We start from the raw sequence: 17,665 nt of genomic DNA on the forward strand, positions 1-17,665 counted from the left end.
GAATATAGTCAAATACTGCTGCAGTTAAATATTTTACCCTTTGTTCTCCTGCGTGATCTACAATAATAATCTGCTTCATGTTGATATTTACTGCTGTGTTGCTAACAATTACCTGAAAGAGAAGCTGGGGTACTTTACTGGGCTGGAAAAAGTTTAGCTAAATCAGAAAGCAGGTCTAATTAAGCAAGGTCTATTTTATTCTATATATATAAAAAGCTAAGTTAACTCGTGCATGCCTGAAACATATAAAGCTCTTGCTGGTGCCAATCGCACGCGTGTGTTTCCATCTGTCATGGTTGGTCATGAATTTGGTTGACACTTCTATTATAGAGAAAGGGCGAATAGCGATATTAAAATATTTCTTCTAATAAATTTCCTTTCAATGTACACGAATCCATGCACTGGGCCACTAGTACACATATAAAATTACATTATACTTACAATGTGCCATGCATTGAGCTTAGCACACTGCATGTGTTATCACATTTAATTCTTCTAGAAGCCCATAAGGCACTGTTACTATACCTATTTTACAGATGAGAAAACTATGACTAACAGATACTGAGTATGTCTAAGTTCACATGATTAATAAGTAGCAAAGTCGGGACTTAAATGAACAAATCCAAATGACTCTAAGGACCCGGCTCTTAATTTCTACTCCATTGTCCAGAGCTGTCAGAATTGAAAGTCATCTTTTTTTTTTTTTTAAAGTCATCCTTAAGCTTAAAAGAAGTAAAGGCCTGTGGAGCCTTCTCTTTCTCTGTACCCTTCTAACATCCAGGTATCTCCCCACCCCCTTCCCCCCCACACACACACACACACTTTGAAACATTAACTCATTCCCCCACACAAAGATAATTTGCCACCTAATGTTTCTTGCTATGAGTTAGATATTTTATTATGCTTCTTTTTTCAAACTTTGACATTTTCTATGTATGTCTATGGAATTTGGGTAGCAGGGGTAAAAATATTAAAAATTGAAAACCTAGGGAAGGATAAGTCTCTTTTTCTGTAAATTCAGAAAAATTAAAAGCTCAAGAATTATTTCTTACATACAAGATATTTGCTGCAGCATTATTTGTAACTTTAAAAAAATAGAAACAGCCCTAGCTGGTTTGGCTCAGTGGATAGAACGTCGGTTTGTGAACTGAAAGGTCCCAGGTTCAATTCTGGTCAAGGGCACATGCCGGGGTTGTGGGCTTGATCCCCAGTGGGGGACTTGCAGGAGGCTGCTGATCCATGATTCTCTCTCATCATGGATGTTTCTATCTCTCTCTCTCCCTTTTCCTTCCTCTCTGAAACCAATAAAAATATATTTTTTTAAAAAGGGGGAAAAATAGAAACAGGCCCTGGCCAGTATGCTCAATTGGTTAGACTGTCGTCCCGATATGCCAAGGTTGCGGGTTCCATCCCCGGTCAGGGCACATACAAGAATCAACCAATGAGTGCATAAATAAGGGGAACAACTAATGGATGTCTCACCTAGCTGATGTGGCTCAGTGGATAGAGTGTCAACCTGAGGACTGAAGGGTCCCAGGTTTGATTTTGGTCAAGGGCACAAACCTCAGTTGCAGACTAGATCCCCAGCCACGTGTGGGAGGCAACCAATTGATGTGTCTCTCTCTCTCATATCGATGTTTCTCAGGGAAGGATCCACCCTTCTATATAATAGAACATATTGTGTAATTCTTCATGAGTGTTAGTTGACCTTCAGCAAAATGCTTCTTCATAATAATGGTAACTAATACAGCACAATACACATTTCGGAAGCATCAAAGAGCTGTGTATTATATGAAACTATGAAACATAGTTTAGTGATATGATTCATGTATTCAAATCCCAACTTTAGCACTCAATAACTAAAAACTTAAGTCATTAAACTGCTCTGTTACTCAGTATCTCTTCAGTAAATGGGGATGATAATAATAATTCCTACTTCATGCATGTAATGCAGTGATGGGCAACCTTTTGAGCTTGGTGTGTCAAACTTCGCCAAAAAAACTGAGCATAACTCGGGTTGTGTGTCACTTTGAGGAAAAAACTAACTCCAAGACTCTAGTCGCAAATGTTTCATCCTCAGGAGCAGCAAATGTTTCATCCTCGGCATGCGGCCGCGTGTCATCAGAAATGGCTACGCATGTCAGTGCTGACACGCGTGTCATAGGTTCGCCATCACTGATGTAATGCATAAATAAGTGCATGAGGAAAGGGGAACCTAGAGAATGAAAGAGGTTTAAAACACATTGACCAAATGCAACATATATGGATCAAGAGACATATCCGTGAAATACAATATGTGGATTTTTTGGGGGAAATCCTGATTTGAAAAAAGCAGCTGGAACAGATATTATGAAGCAGTTGGTGAAATTTCAATCCTGACCGTGGTGATATCAAGAAATTATTGTTATATTTTAGATGTGCTAATGAAATTGTTATTATTTAAGAATCTTTATCTTTCAAAAATGTATACAGAAGTATTTAGTCATGAAATGCCTGAAATTTGCTTCAAAATAATAAAGTGATGGCATAAATGATGAAAAATTTTGCCCATTGTTGCTTATTACAACATGGTTTATTTTTTGTTTTGTTTTTTACTACTATTCTCTCTACTTTTGTATGTGTCTGAAGTTGTACAAAATAATTTGATTTTATAAAAATAAGTGCTGGAACATAGTAAGGATGTTGTAAATCTTTACTATTATTATATGCTTTGTATTCATATTATCTACTGTTCCTTTATACCTTTCAGATTACATGTTTTCATTTACTAATACATTATGTCTTCAGGTATTAGCACTAAACCTAGAAGGTAAGTATTATTATGCCCACTTTATAAATGAGAAGACTGAGCCAGAGACAAGACTGCAAGCCTGGGAAATATACCACCTCCATTCTGCCAGCTACAGGGGACTCATGGTAAAAGGATAGGAGGTACCCGCAGCCACTGGCACAAGGTCCTTGTTTCCTTAATGGCTGTAGTCAGATCTAGTAGGGAGAGAATAAACCTAAGATACAAAAAATGATTCATTTAGGAAGACTCATCAGACAAAAGTTGAGCTCACATTTGCACATCAGGAAAAGTCCTAGCTGCTACTGTAAAAGAATGGAACACAGCAGAAGGGATTAAATCATAAGGGGAAAGTTCTCCCCACCATTTGTATTTCCTTTACATAACTATTAAGTTTTACTAATTTAACTTTATATTCTCTACCTAACCTGTTTATTCTTGCAAAAAAAAAAAAATAAGTCTAAAACCAAGGCTAGGGGACAGCGATGAGAAACTGTGTAGAAAGCAAGGCTGAGAAGCAGGTCACACCCCAGTTACTTTGAGGCCCAGCCACCTAACAGCTCTGTTCCACCTTAAGAAGCTTTCGCCGCTCCCGCCGCCAGCAGGCGCTCGGCTCCGCCCACTCCCGTGTCAGCTCCGACCCGGGAACGTGGGGAAGGGGGGAGACACGCACTGAATGGAAAGATTGGCGCCGGGGCTGCGGTGTCTCTCCTGCCCCTGACTCTGCCCGCCCGGGGAGGAGCGTGTAAAGCACCAGGCGCTGGGGTTTGGTTCTTCCCCGGAGCACTCGGGTGGGGATGTGCTCTACTAAACTGGGGAGGAGGAGAAGTGAGGGGTGGGGCTCCTCTTGGGGTGGAGCCAAGGGGGACAGAACTGGGGCTTATGAGATATACAGTATGCAGTGACCCCTAGTTTAAAAAAAAATAAAAAAAAAATGTAAGTTCACGAGGTCCGGACGCACCTTTTCAAGCCATCTCCAAAAGAGGGGCAAGTTTTCCATTCTCCGCCCCGATTCCCCTTCTTCATTTTAATTGATTGGGTTTAAGGTAGGCTGGGACCGAGGGTGCTTGTTGATTGGCTACCTAAGTAGTCCATCAGGATGACGCCCCGCGGGGTGGCTGTTCGGGGAGGAAGTGGAGGTTATTTTGGTACCTCCTACCTCCACTACTGATTGGTCGAGATTTGCAGCGAGGTGAAGCGAGGCGTGAAGTCCGCTGAAGGGAAGGGCCTATTGGCCGCCCGCGCGGGGGACGCTGTCTACGGTGGGGCTGGGCCGGGCCGGCCGGACCCTGTTACTGTGGCTGAGCACCGAATTGATGGAGACCCGGAAATGAGTTTCACCGGGAACTGAGGGCAGAGAGAGGGAAAATCCGCGGCACCTTGGTTGCCCTCAGAGAAGGTCATTTCCTGCATGGGATCGATAGTTTCCTGTTGACTCAACGAAGTCTGCGTGTCCCCTGGCTTTCTGGAATAGACGTGAAAATTCGAGTCTTAGGAGCCATTGGCCCCAGACTTCCCGTTTCCTTACCTGAAAAAATGAATGACAGAGGAAAGCGAGGGCGTTCGCCTCAGTTTAGGGGAAGGTAGGAAATCTGAGGCCCTCCTGTGGGAAGCTAAGGATGACCCTGGATAACAGTATCCAAGCAGGTGGGTTCCTAAAGAAACCATTCATGAAATAATGGGAGAGGGTGGGTGGAGGTGAAGAGACCTGCCAAGATTTATCTGAAGGAAGGGCAATAATGATATACAAATACCTTGAGGGGAGAGTATATTTTATTCATCCTTGGATCTCTGGTGCCTGGTACATAGTAGGTGATGGGAACCAAACCATAAAGATAAACTTTTGTAAAGTATGCTGAACAAATTCTAAACATGCCAGAACTTTCCTGTGCCAATTTTATGATCCTGGAAAAATGTTTTACACTCACCACCTGAGTTCATCCAGCCTTAAGTTGAGATGTAGATACACTTCCCAGACCCACCTGGGAAGCTACCTACCTGCCTACCTGCAAAAATACTACCATTTTCTCCTAACCCTGAGGCCTTTAAAATAGAAAGCAGATTTCCCATCAACCTGCCTTCCTAGAAAGATTGAAAAGATAGCTGGTAATAGATGGAAAGATATCCTCTACATGCAGTGAATGGAAAATAAAGTCTTTAACCTGCGATCTGAGAGTCAAGAGTAGGAAGGATTTGCTATTTGAGTGTTGAAAGATACCAGCTATACTATAAATTATGGAGTCACTTGCTTTCCAGCACAAGTGTTCACTTTTTTCTGAGTCCAGAATTTTTCTTTTGTATATTTTTATGTTTTTTTTATTGATCTTACAAGAGAGAGTGAAAGAGAGACATCGATTTGTTGTTCCACATATTTATGCATTCATTGGTTGATTTTTATATGTGCCCTGATCAGGGATTGAACCTGCAACCTTGGCGCTCTAAGCCAACTGTGGCCAGGCCACATTTTTTCGAATAGCTAGATTTCAGCAATGCTTTAACATGGCATAAAAACTGTGCTCTGGCCCTTGCCCGTTTGGCTCAGTGGATAGAGCATCCTCCTGCAGACTGAAGTGTCCCCAGTTCGATTCCAGTCAAGGTTACATGCCCAGGTTGCAGCCTCCATCCCCAGTAGGGGAGGAGGCAGCCAATCAATGATTCTCTCTCATCATTGATGTTTCTATCTCTCCCTCTCCCTCCCTGAAATCAATAAAAAAATATATTAAAAAAACAAAACAAAACTGTGCTCTGAAACTGAGCGAGTGGTGCAAGAACTTCCCACAAGATTGTAACTATCCCTACAGCAGGACCCTGCAGGGCTTTTGGTCAAGATAATAAATAAATAAATAAATAAATAAATAAATAAATAAATAAATACCTTTTGTTTAACAGAAGCTATCTCACCTTTTTTTTTTTATTATTCTTTATTTCGTGGGATCTTCTAGGCCAAATAATTTACAAGAGTGTCTATCATACTGGCAATAGTTTACAAATAAGGGGAGGAACAGGAGGCAACTATATTTGCAGTAATGAAAGTATCATAGGAAAATTATTACTAGGCTATATATAATTCTAGCATAAGGTATATGTTGCTTATGCCAAAGGGCAAGGGGAGATTTTAAGAAAATGTTCAGTCCTGGACAGTGTGGCTCAGTTGGTTAGAGCATTATCTCATGCACCAAAAGGTTTTTGCAAAGGATCTAAATAGACACTTCTCCAACGTGGACATACTGATGGCCAAGAGACATAAGAGAAAATGCTCAAAGTCACTGACCATCAGAGAGATGCAAATTAAAACAACAATGAGATATCACACCTGTCAGAATGGCTACCATCAACAAATAACAAATGCTGCTGAGAATGTGGAGAAAAGGGAACCCTAATACACTGCTGGTGGGAATGCGGACTGGTGCAGCCATTATGGAAAACAGTATGAAGTTTCCTCAAAAAATTAAATATGGAATTGCCATTTGACTCAGTAATCCAACTTCTGGGAATATACCCAAAGAAACCCAAAACACCATTCAGAAATAATGTATGCACCTCTATGTCCATAGCAGCACAATTTACAATAGCTAAGATCTGGAAACAGCCCAAGTGCCCATCAGTAGATGAGTGGATAAAAAAGTTGTGGTACATTTATACCATGGAATAATATGCAGCAGTGAAAAAAGAGGGATCTCTTATCCTTTGAGACAGCATGGAGGGACCTGGAGAGTATTATGCTAAACAAAATAAGCCAGTCAGAGAAAGACAAGTATCACATGATCTCACTCATATGTGGAATCTAATGAACAAAATAAACTGACGAAATAGATCCAGAGACTTAGAAGCATAGAACAGACTGCTGAATCTCAGAGGGAAGGTGGGAGAGGGTGGGGGAGTGGGAAATGGTCAAAGAACTTACATACGTATATGAATAACCCATGGAATAGACTATAGGGTGGTGAAGGCCTGGGGTGGGGTGGGGGGGCTAGAAGGGGCCAATGAGGGGGAAGCGGGGCATATGTAATACTTTCAACAATAAAGATTTAATTAAAAAATAAAATAAAATTTTGAGTTTTAAAGACTAAAAATAATAATAATAATAAATTGCCAATTTGATTCCCAGTCAGGGCACATACCTAAGTTTCAGGTTCCATCCCCAGTGCAGGCATATAAGGAATCGATGTTTCTCTCTCTCTCTCTCTCTCTCTCTCTCTCTCTCTCTCTCTCTCTCTCTCTCTCTCATCAGTAAGAAACACATCCTTGAGGGAGAATTTTTTAAAAAAAGAAAATTGTCAATTGTGTTCATGAGAGAAAAGTGCATTTTGTTTCTGCCAGCATAAGAAACATCCAAACCTGTAGAGAATTTTTACAAGAATTTATTTGAGCCAAACTAACAACATATACTGGGGAGCAACATATGCTGGGGAGAATAAATTTCTTTTATGCATTTGAAGTTAAGGAGGGAACTATAAGGAAGATTATAGGAAGGTGGGAGAAAGCAAGGCAGGAATACGATTACAGGTTAAGATTATGTGCTTTCTGTCTGGTGTGACTCAGTGGTTGAGCGTCAACCTATGAACCAGGAGGTCAAGGTTTGATTCCTAGTCAGGGCACATACCTGGGTTTAGGTTGTGGTTGCTTGCAAGCTTGATCCCAGTGAGGGGACGTGCAGGAGGCAACAGATCAATGCTTCTCTCTCATCATTGATGTTTCTCTCTCTCCCTCTCCCTTCCTCTCTGAAATCAATAAACATATCTATGCTAATAAAAGGGTAAGGACATCTTCTGGACATCTTTCTGGACAACCTTCCGCAAAAAGCCATGGTGGCGGGGGCCAAGGGAGAGGCAGCTAGGGGCGACCAGGCTGGCCGGGGAGGGCAGTTAGGGGTGACCAGGCAGGCAGATAGGTGAGCGGTTAGGAGCCAGCGATCCCAGATTACAAGAGGCATGTCCGGCAGTCGGACATCCCCTGAGGGATCCCAGAATGGAGAGGGTGCAGGCTGGGCTGAGGGACACCACCCCAACCCCCCATGCACGAATTTCATGCACCAGGCCTCGTGTGTGTGTGTGTGTGTGTGTGTGTGTGTGTGTGTGTGTATAATATTATGTGCTTTCTTGAACACATAATGTGGGGGGGGGTCTGATTACAGGATAGTTAAGATTATGTGCTCTCTTGAGGGTGGTCATGCTTTAGAAGGAAGGATATGCAAAGAGGCATTTCAAAGGTGTGTTAACCTAGGTACACAGGAACAATGGACAGGGCTTGCTTAAGACCAGGCGTCCTCAAACTACGGCCCGCGGGCCACATGCGGGTGTTTTTGCCGTTTTGTTTTTTTACTTCAAAATAAGATATGTGCAGTGTGCATAGGAATTTGTTCATAGTTTTTTTTAAACTATAGTCTGGCCCTCCAATGGTCTGAGGGACAGTGAACTGGCCCCCTGTTTAAAAAGTTTGAGGACCCCTGCTGAAGACAAAGATAAGCTTTTTACTAGAGAAGTTATATCCCTGAGCATGACTATCCACCATGACCTGTCCAGTTAGGAATTTATGATTAGATTACCCTGTGATGTTCCTTTCCAGAGAACCCCATTTTTTACCCACATTCCTAGTGTTATATGAATTATGTGGAAATGTACAAAATGATCTTTAGGTTCATAATTCATACACTGAGAGCACTGTCACTTTCCCTTTGATGATGCCCAATAAGCCAAAGCAGAAATTGTCTCTGAGGCAACTTACAGCCCAGCACTAAGTCTAAGGAAGAAAAAAAAACAACAACCTGCCACTGTTCTTAATCGAAATTCCAAGTCCTCCAGCCTGTAAAAATTGTGGGTGTAAAAATGAGCTCTATGGAAAGTAACCTCACAGGGTGATCTGATCATAAATTCCTAACTGGGCAGGTCATAGTGGATACTCACACCCAGGCATATAACTTTTTAGGAAAGGTTTATCTTTGCCTTAAGAAAGGCCTGTCCATTGCATCTGTGCATCTAGGTTAACACACCTTTGAAATAAAACCATAACCATCCTCAAGAGAGAATGTCATCTTGTTAACTTCCTGTAATCCAATCCCTGCCTTGCTTTTTCCTGCTTCAATGTAGTCTTCGTTACAATTCCCTCTTTAATGTTAAATACACAAAAGAAGTTGAAAAGCTGTCATTTGGGGAAGCATTTTTTATCTTGCTCCCCAGCATATGTTGTCAGTTTGGCTCAAATAAACTCTTATGAAAATTCTCTACAGGTTTGGGCCTTTCTTGCGTGACAAAATAAACCAGTGGCATCTTGATTGGCAAGAACATGAGACACTGAGTCAGATAGTAGATGGAATCTTTGACCTTAGAGATATCCTCACCCTCCTGGAGCCTAGCTGCTCCTTCCTCTTCCTACCCTCCACCCTCCTGCGAAACACTAATCAAAAGTTTCTGACCCTGGCCCGGCCAGTGTGGCTCAGTTTGTTGAGGACTGTCCCTTGCGTGCAGAGGTCACTGATTGATTCTGGGTCATGGTGCATGGCTAGGTTTCAAGCTTGATCCCCAGTAGGGGGTGTGCAGGAGGGAGATGACTGATCTTTCTCTTTCATGGGTGTTTCTCTCTCCCTCTCCCTTACTCTCTCTAAAAATCATTAAAACATAGTTTAAAAATAAATAAATAATAATAATAATTGTGTGGGGGTTTTTAAGTTTCTGACCTGGTCAGGTAGCTCAATTGCTAGAGCATCGTCCCAATATGCCAAGGACGTAGGTTCAGTCCCGGACAGGGCACGTACAAGAATCAACCAATGAATGAATAAATAAGTGGAACAACAAATTGCTATTTCCCTCTCGCTTGCTCACTCTCGCTCTCTCTCCCTCTAAAATCAATAAAAACTTTTTTTAAAGTTTCTTTCTAAAGACCCAAGGAACAGTTACAAGGCCTTGAAAGACCAAGGATGAAAGCACCAGACTACACTACATTTGGCATTTATGAAAAGAAGAGGAAAAGGGAAGGCTGAGGTATAGGAGGGGCTGGTAGAGGTGGAAGGGACAATGTACTTACTACTGCCAGTCAGGTATTCTATCGGCCTTGGTGGAAGTAAACAGAAGCCACTTTATTTTCAGCAGAAAATGCCTTAATACGGAGATATGGGTCCTTTAAAAAGTCATTTGAAGGACTGGAGGAGCAGCGTCTCCGCTGTATCCCAGAAATGACTCCAAGAATGAGACTGCTAAGCCCTCTCACCAGGGAAGCTTCAGAAAGGGGAGGAATGAAGACTAATTGCTGAAACCGTTGAGTTTAAGAACACAGTGCCCTATCCCTGGCCAGTATGGCTCAATTGGTTGGAGCATAGTCTCCTATCCCGAAAGAATGTAAGTTTGATTCCTGATCAGAGCACTGTGCATATGGGAGGCACCTGATCTGCTTCTCTCTCTCTCTCTCTCTCTCTCTCTCTCTCTCTCTCTCTCTCTCCTCTTTCCCCTCTCTCTAAAATCAATACACATATCCCCAGGTGAGGATTAAAAAACAAAAACAAAAAAACTCACATTGCCCTAGTTGTGACCCAGGAATTGGCTGTTGCTAATGCTGCCTCAACAGCCTTCAGAAGCCTGGCGAAGGGACGCTGGGACACGACTGCAGAAAGCCCAACGTCCCTGACGCTGCTGCCCCTGCGTCACTTCTACTTTTAAGTCTCCTGGGTGTGCAAATTACTGACATCAAGCTTTACAACTAGACTCACTCCTGGCTGCAACAAAATCTGGAAAACAGTGTTTGGATTTCCAGCCTTTGCAGTATGGGAAGTTATACAACAAGGAGATAGTATGTAAGTCAGCCATACCCATCACAAGTGTTTATGAATCTACATTTTTTAAATTTTCTAATAAGTAGAAAGAAAGGATTCTGAGCCAGGAGTAGCACAAGAGTGAAGCAAAAGTCTGTTTCAGACTTTTTCTTTTTATAAACCAACTGGGACATAAGGGGAGCAGAGAACTTTTTATATTGTCACACTAAGGACATTACCAGTTACTGTTTACCATAACCATCACTTCATAAAAGAAGTAACATTTGTTAACACCCAAAAGGTGGGAAGATTATAATCTCAGAATTTAAAAACTGGATAAACTCGTCCCGGCCAGTGTCGCTTAATAGTTAGAGCACCAGCCCTTGCATTAAAGGGTCGCTGGTTTGATTCCTGGTCCAGGGCATGTACCTGGGTGGCAGGTTTGATCCCTGGCAACCAGTCAATGTGTGTGTCTCTCTCTCACATCGATTTTTTTTTTATCTCTCTCTCTCCCCCTTTCTCCCTACCGTCCACTCTCTCTAAAAATCAATGGAAAAAATATCCTCGTGTGAGGATAAGTAAATAAGTAAGTACGTATTTTCTGGCGTATAAGACGACTTTTTAACCCAGGAAAATCTTCTTCTATACGCCCAGTCGTCTTATACGCTGGAAAATACGGTAAATAAATAAATAAATAAATGACTGATACATTAAACTTCAAGAAAAATACTACCTTTTCCTTTCCTTTCTCAGTGAACACACTGTTCCAGTGTGGCAGGGCTATGAAACCGCTGAATAAGTGCAAGGTCACGGCCCTTGCAGAGAAGAAACTTAGCTCCTTGCCCAACCTTGCTTAGCACTTGCTGAATAACCTTGAAGAAGTGACATTACCACTGGGCCTTCGTTTACTGCTAACTAAAATTAGTATTACAAAAATAAAAAATAAATAAATAAATAAATAAATAAAATTAGTATTACAAATAAATATTAACATTTAAGAAATGAGAAGAAAACTGGAAGAAACAGTTTCTAAAAGGAACATACTAGTATAATAGGAAAAGCATTAGATTAGTGGACCTCCTAGTTCCCTTACAGTTTTTTTGTTTGTTTGTTTGTTTTCAGTTATTTTTTTTAAATTTCTTTATTGATTAAGGTGTCACATATTTGTCCTCATCCCCCCATTCCCATCCCACACCCCTCCCCACGGATGCCCCCACCCCCCCTATTGTCCTTAACCATTGGTTAGGCTCGTATGCATGCACACAAGTCCTTTGGTTGATCTCTCCCCCCTCCCCCCACCCTCCCCTACCCTCCCCCTGAGGCCCGATAGTCTGATCGATGCCTCCTTGTTTCTGGGTCTGTTCTTGTTCATCAGTCTATGTTGTTCATCATTTCCCCTAGATGAGTGAGATCATGTGTTACTAGAAATACACTTATAAGAACCGAATGTGAGACGAGCAATAATAGTTATGCTGACAGGCAAATGAATCAGTCTGTAGTGAGTTTCTTTCTGGACCAACAGTTCTTTTGAGACCCAATATCAATGTCCACCAGTTCCTTATGTGTACATGTCGGCACTGATTTTTCAGCTCTGGATGGTGGACAAATGGTGGTAATGCAGGTCCGACTCCCTCTGGTTGGGTCTCGCCAGGACCCAGGGGCGCGGCCTCACCCGGACCGGGATCCAGCCTCACCCGGACCCAGGGGGCGTCCCTTAAAGTAAAAGATACATGGAAAAATGTTTCATTGGATGATTGTTTTTACAAAGCTAGCAGCACCCAGAGCTAATCGCAGAACACACCCCAGAAGCCCTAATGCCCCTTCCCAGTTACAAGACCCCAAAGGATAACTACAATCTAGACGTATGACAACATAGATTAGTTTGCCTGTCTTTGACCTTTATAGAAATGGAATCATTTAATATGTTCTCGTCTTCTTTTTTTCTTCTTCAAATAATAAAATGTATTTAGAAAGTTACAAAGGTAGTAGAAGTGCATAGGCTCAGGAAACAAGTTACAGAAGCTAAAGAAGGGCCCTCGGAGCTCAGGCAAAAGTAATGCAGCCCAGCTGGCGTGGCTCAGTGGCTGAGCTTCGACCTATGAACCAAGGAGGTCACGGTTCAATTCCCGGTCAAGGCACCTGCGGGGGTTGTGGGCTTGACCCCCAGTGTGGGGCGTGCAGGAGGCAGCCCATCAATGATTCTCTCTCATCATTGATGTTTCTATCTCCCTCCCTTCCTCTCTGAAATCAATATATATATATATATATATATACCTTGTCACTATTAACTCAACCCTTTACCGAAGGCCAGGCTCTCCGGGTGGGGCTCCAAATAATTGGGCTCAGAGGAGAATGAACCCTTCAAAACACCCCTGTCCTCTGTTGGGGCGCTCCCCTCCCCTGGGCAGCACGGCCAGGCGGCGGGGCCTGTGTACTCCCAACCCCGAAACTCCAGGAGCTGGAGGGACAGGCGCTGGGTTTTCATCACCAAAGAGCTGCTGGGGCCAGAGGACGACCAGAAATCGCCCTCGGCCTTCTCAGCCCGACCGGGAGGCGAAGAGGGGGGCGGGAATCTGTTACAGCAGAAATGCACCCCCTCTTGAACAGGGGGTGCCCAGAACCGCTTCCCCATAAAGGGTTCCGCGCTCTTTCCGCGCGCAGATGCCAGTGCGGCGCCCGACGGGACGGGAGGCCGGCGGGTCAGTTGGGTGTGAAGGTGCGAGGCGGGCGGGGGGCGGGGGGCCGAGGTGGGGGGAGCGCGAGCAGCCCCCTCGCTCCGGCCGCGCGCGGCGCATGCGCCTCCCGGCTAACGGAGGGCGCGGATAAACCGAGTCACGTCTTTCCTCCAGGTCAACGGATCATTCGAAACTGAACCTTGGCCTTTCGGAGCAGCGCGGGGCCCAACGGCTGCTCAACGGGCAGCCGGAGCGCAGGGCGCCGTCGCTGTGTCTCCCGGCGGCGGCCTGGACCCGGCGCAGGTGCGGGTGGCCCCGAGCTGGGCGGTTGAGCGGCGCCGCGGGGCCGTGCGGTCCGGGTGGTGGGTGCGCTGCGCTGCCGGGGGCCGAGCCTCCGGCATCCGGCATCCGAGCCCGGCTCGGGTGGAGGTGGGTGGTGACTGCGTGCCGGGCCGGGCTCGGGGCAAGGGGACCTGCGACTCTGGAGAAACTAGCCAGGAGCCTCGGGGCACCTGCTGGGCCCCCAGCGCTGCTCTGGCTGCGGGGGCCCCACGGGGAAGGAGGGGGGCCAGGCCCTACCCTCCTGGAGCGGACTAGGCAAGGGACAGAGAGACAGCTTAGGAAGGAAAGAGAGCGTGGGGAAGGGGAGGGACGGGTGGATCACCTTGGGGGGAGGGGAGGGATGGGTCTGAGAAGTCCTTTTGACCCGAGACCTGAGGAGGTGAGGCGGCCACAGGAGGGTGATGCAGGCAGAGGGACCTGGACCAAGGAAGAGAGAACGGCGTTGGCCTTCCGAGGCGTCTACCAGGAGTCGAAGTGCCCTGCAGATGAGATTAGCTTTGTAGGTCTTTGCCAGGTGGAAATTGGAGCTTCCTTAAGAAGTTAGGAAGCATTCCTTCATTCAGTGCTGAATTCATGTGGTTCTTTATTCCTGAAGTGTGAGAGAAGGGGGGCGGGGGGGGGGGGGGGGTAAACCCAAGTGCTTCTGGCAAGATATTGTTATTAACGTTGTCCCCGTTTAACATGTTGACTAAATTTGTCATATCCATCGGTTTTCACGAAGACTTCATCGAGTTAATCGTACAAATCACTAAGTAACATCTCCCTTTTTAAGAAAAGTGTATTTATTTGAGTTAAAAGAGTTGGGAGGGTTTTTTCTTTTTTTTGGGGGGGGGGGGGGGGCGGGTGTTTGTTTTTACCAAGTGAGGAAAAGGAAATGGTAATAGGGAGGCTAAGGGAATAGTCTGTCCTGATTCTTCTCCTCCAAATAAACTCAGGAAATTATATCAGTGTTTCAACATACAGCATCCCAGCAGGTCCTCACAACTACCCACCCACGCCAGGGGAGCTGACAGAGGAAGGAAACACTCAGGCTTGATAACTAGTTAAGCAGAATCATGATTTCCCACTCCCTGCAGCTCACTGAGGTAGTATAGGCTAAGGTGAAGCAATGAGGAGATGGCTTATATAAAATGTTTTAAATTTTATATGGCAAAATAAGCCGCATTAAATTGCAGAATTTTATATCAGCAGAATCGCCTATTTTGACCCCTGTTCATTTTGCTAATGGGGAGACTGTGCTAGTCGATGACAGAGCAATGAGTCAATGTAGAGGTTCTGTTTTCAACATACTCAGCTCTTTCTCTTTTTCTTTCCCCACAACCCTTAACTTGATAACATTGTTGGCACTGGCTACTGAACCAGTGGAAAGAGCTTTGTTGAGGACCCCAGAATTGAGTTAATCTCAGACAACATTAGAGTTGTATGAGGTTATACCTTCTTCCACAAGTATTTATTGGTGTGCCCATTGGTTAGGGGGCTAAGTCACAGCCTCTTAAGGAGAGTAAGTAGAGCAAATAAATAACTAGCTAATTACAATTTACAGGCAGCAGTACCTTGAAGAGGAATTGGAGGGAGAGTCAATTCTTAGCATAGCAGAGAAATGGAGAGGTCCAAACAGGATGTGAGTATTAAGAATGTATGTCAGATTGAAATCAAATTGTTTTGACATGGTTATGTTAATAATCACAATGTCTGTCCTCTCCCTAAACTTCGGTTGTCTTGAATAATGTATGACATACACATAAATGGTGGTGAGACTATTGCAGCCAATAGACTATGTACCTTCCCACACTTCTATTCACATTTAAATAGTATTAGCCATTTGTGGCATTTTGTACTGTAATGTTATCAAGCATGATAAGAATGACAAAATAACCCTGTTCAGCATTGTGAACTGCAGACAGGCCTCAGTTAAATTATGCACAAGTGGTCTTGAGGTAATCTCCTTAAAAAGAGCCATGGCATATAAATGTGAAGAGTAATATGGAGTGATATATGAATGTGCACAATAATAGCTATTTTTATAGAGCAGAGTCTAGAGTGTGAGTCATATAGCTTGCAAAGCATTGTGATGAAGAGCCACAGAAAGGTATTTTTAAGAAATATATGAGCTTTTGGAATGAGAGAGGGGCAGGGTAGGCATCATCTGATAGCTAAATCATGAATTGCCTGAAATCAAAGGTTTACCAACATGACATGATCATATCAGGAAAGACTTTGAATGAGCTTTTCTTTGAGAATTCACTGGTATCTTGAATGCCTGTCATTTCAGACTGCCAGTCTTTTTCCTGAACTTAATGGTCCATACTAGAGGAAGCAGAGCTGGGGGAAAAGCAGAGGGTGCAATTGCTCTTCCTTAACACATTTTCCAAAATGCAAAAGATGCATCTTTTTAAAAACCTAAAGAGTCAACACACTTTTTAAGATGATACTTTTGAGTGACATTATTAAGACTATTTTAGAAAGACGTTTAGAGGAAGCACGGAAAGAGCGAGATAGGAAACAAATTAGTCAGTGGTCCTTTTTAAAATGTGTTCTCTCCTCTACCAATCAAGAGCAAAGCCACTGTGCTCCTTAGCTACTCCGAGCTCGGCCTAGTGCATTTATTTACTAACTAGATGTAACTATTTAAGAGTAGGAGTTATTTTGTTTTTCATTTCAAAAATCATATCTCTGTTATTTGTGAGCTTCCTAATTATGCCAACCTTATCATTATTAAGATATATCATTGTTTTATTTTAAAATCCTGTGAAACATCCCAGTAACACAGAAATTAAAGGACAGAGTGCGCTGGCTTTTGGTGGGAATTAAGGATAAGTAAAGGTTAAGATGGTTGTTGCTATTGTTACTGGCATTAAAAACAGTGAATTTACTTTTTGACGAGGCTATTTTGACAAACCCAGGTACAAATGGCTGTGAAAATTTGTCCTATTTCATACCTATTAATCAGACACTGTAATTAGCTTTTTGGGTGACATCTATCTTTGTAACAATTGTAATAATTAAAATAGATAATATACGGGGTGGGCAAAAGTAGGTTTACAGTTGTGAGTATGCAAAATAGATTATTTTTGTATTAATTATTGTGTTATTTTCCATACAAATAACTCTAAACTTACTTTTGCCCACCTCTGTATTCTAAGCACTTAGCAAAGTACTTGGTGTAAAGGAAGAAACTCAATTTTTTTTTCCTTATGAAGGGAAAAACCAAGTACTTCCCTATTGTGTTTCTCTCCTGTGAGTCTCCGTTACTAACACAAAATACTTCTCACCAAATGTGTGGAGGTCTTTCCTCACACTAAGCAATTCTCTGTGACACCAGCTGGGTGTCCTGAAATGTAATTCAATTCTGACACTATCCACTCAGATAGTGTCAGATCTCGTAGGCCAAGGGCTCAATCCCACAAAACTACTTCCCCTCCAGCCTCCAGTCCCCGCCCCTGCCCCGCGTGCATGCTGCAGATGCCAGTCACAAGTTCATGTTATCACGTATGCTTCTTTTTGATCAACCAGCTAAAGATTGGAGGTTTCAATGACCCCCCCTCCTTGGGTTCTCTTAATTTGCTAGAGAGGCTCCCAGAACACTTATATTTTCCAGTTTATTAAGGGATATGATAAAGATACAGATGAATAGCCAGTTGAAGAGATACATAGGGCGAGGTCTGGAAGGAGCTGCTGTCCCCATGGAGTTGAGATATGTCAACACTCCTGGTGTGGATATGTTCACTGGAAGCTCTCTGAACCCCATACCATTGTGATTTTATGGATGCTTTCTCATGTAGGCTTGATCAATTATTTACTTCATATCCAACCCCTCTTCTCTGGAGGATAGGTAGCAAGGCTAAAAATTCCAAGCTTCTAATAATCATAGCTTGGTTTTTCTGGTGATCAGCCCCCATCTAGGAGCCATCCAGGAGCCCACCCAGAGTCACCTCCTTATAACAAAAGATGGTCCTAGTGCTCTCCTCACTTGGAAATTTATAAGGGTTTTAGAGGCCTTGTGTCAGGGATGGGATCAAAGACAAATATTAGAATAATAGATGCTCCTAGTGTTCTGATCACTTAGGAAATTTTAGGAGCTTGAGCCAGGTGGTGCAGAGACCAATATATCTATTTTCT

Source organism: Cnephaeus nilssonii, assembly GCF_951640355.1.
Source record: "Cnephaeus nilssonii genome assembly, chromosome: 6".
NCBI classification, from domain to species: Eukaryota; Metazoa; Chordata; class Mammalia; order Chiroptera; family Vespertilionidae; genus Cnephaeus; species Cnephaeus nilssonii.